The sequence below is a fragment of the Octopus bimaculoides genome, chromosome 13, assembly GCF_001194135.2.
Source record: "Octopus bimaculoides isolate UCB-OBI-ISO-001 chromosome 13, ASM119413v2, whole genome shotgun sequence".
Lineage (NCBI taxonomy): Eukaryota > Metazoa > Mollusca > Cephalopoda > Octopoda > Octopodidae > Octopus > Octopus bimaculoides.
Genome location: NC_068993.1, coordinates 53,456,947 through 53,459,333, shown reverse-complemented (window position 1 = coordinate 53,459,333; position 2,387 = coordinate 53,456,947).

Genomic DNA, 2,387 nt, shown 5'->3' with positions numbered 1-2,387 from the left:
GAGGAAGACGAGGAGGACGAGGAGGAGGAGGACGTGGAGGAGGAGGACGTGGAGGAGGACGAGGAGGAGGACTTGTGTCTTGGAGGGTAATTTTCTAGGTGCAGCCCCATGGTCATTTATGACTGAAGGGGGTCTTTACCCATTTCTGGGGGTTTTTTTTTTTACTGTGGTGAGTTACACAGTGTATTGTATCAAACCAGAGGAGTAAAAGTGTATTGAATAAGGACACAGTGGATTAAACCAGTGAACTATAAGTGTATTGACTGATGACACAGTGTACTAAATCAGGAAAGGTAAACATATTGATTAGAGATGCTGTTTATTATACAAGTGCAATGAGAGCTCAATGTATTGACCAAGGACTCTGTCAAATAAACCAGAAAGAGATAAGGGTATTGATCAAGATACAGTGTTCTAAGCTTGGGAGAGGTAAGTCTATTGACCATTCTCACTTGTGTCAAGGACATTTGCAGTGTAGGTTAAGTGAAATAATTATTCACAAATAAAAGGACTGGAATAGGGTCATAGGCTCAGTATACAGAAGGTAAGAGAGAGGCTGTTCACCTTACCCAAGTCTTCTTCCAAAGTACTTCATAACCATTTCAAGAGAGCAGAATTCTGGCAAGTCCAACATAATAACAAACCATAAAAAACATGCTTAGAGATTTTACACAAATAACGTCCACACAAAAAGGATTGTCATAACATTTTATTATTGTTATTTTTTTTAAATATAATTTTGATATTTATATTTTTATTTTTACTTTAAATCTACAGAAGCTGACAATATTAACAAAAACAAAACATCTATTATTTTTATTATAAGTTTACACCAAGCTGAAGTGCCAATAAGTTAGTGCACATTTGAGTGAAGTATCACACAGTTTGTTTTACATAAATGAATGACATCAGTCCATTAAATGATATGCTGAGCTGGGATGAGGTGAAGATTCAATATACAATGAGCGTACGAGAGAGAGAGAAAAAAAAAAACAACAGAAAAAACAAATAAACATAAATACTTATTATTCGGTGAGTTTTGTTTTTTTAAATTAAGACACCAGGCCTTTCAAACTCATTTTTTTTTTATCACAGCAGTAAAATAGTCTGAGAATGTCAACAATTCTAGCTATTCTTCGTCAGAGATCTTAAAAGAAAATTTTTTTTCAAAAATGTAAAAATCTTTCTTAAATGTACGGATATTACTGATATTCTACCAATTTTAAATAAATACTAATTATCGCAGAATAACTTTCCTTCTCGTGATATATATACATATGTATGTATGTATGTATGTATGTATGTATGTATGTATGTATGCATGCATTTAGGTGTGTATTTTTTGTGTATATATATATATGTGTGTGTGTGTGTGTGTGTGTGTGTATTGTATGAATGTATATACTTATATATATGTATATATATATATATATATATATATATATATATATATATATATATATATATATATATATATATATATATATATATATATATATATATATATATTTACATACTTATATACATACATATATATACATATAGATATAGATATATGTATATATGTGTGTGTGTATACATGTGTATGTATACATACATATATATATACATATATATATACATATATATATATATATATGTGTGTGTGTGTGTATATATATATATATATATATACATGCACGCACGCACACACACACACACACACACACACACACAATATAAAGACAAAAGTGAGAAGAAGCAATATATATATATATATATATATAAAAACAACACAATTATCGTGGTTTATATAACCTTCTTTTCACACACCAATAAGTCATGTCACATGATCATCATTTCAAAAGTGGATTAATCAATCAATATTTTAATCAATATGTAGGTTACAGTTTGTTTTCATGATAAACTTTATTTTTGATTATTTCATTTTGTTACTTGTTTTATTTGTCTTGTTATCATTATTATTATTATTATTATTATTAATATTTTTCCTTTTTTTTTTTTATCGAAATGCCTCACATTATTCTGCATTCATGACAGCTAACAAAGCTAACAAAATGACTTTTGTATCAGCAATACTAAGTAGTTACAGCATATTTTTGTTTTTTAATCTACTAATTATTATTCGTTACTCAGTCTTTTATTTGCTTTCATCTTTGGCAATAATTATTAGGTTTCAGCAATGATGATGCTGAAGATAAAAGCTGTTACAGGACACCCACTTATCTGGTCCTCTCTAATTTGCTCCGTTATATATCACAGTATTATATCTGGCACTGCTCAGCTCCGTGTAGATATGTAAGTGTGAGAGTGTAAGAATGTGTGTGTGTGTGTGTGTGTGTGTGTGCATGCACGTGTGTGTGTGTGTGCATGCACGTGTGTGTGTG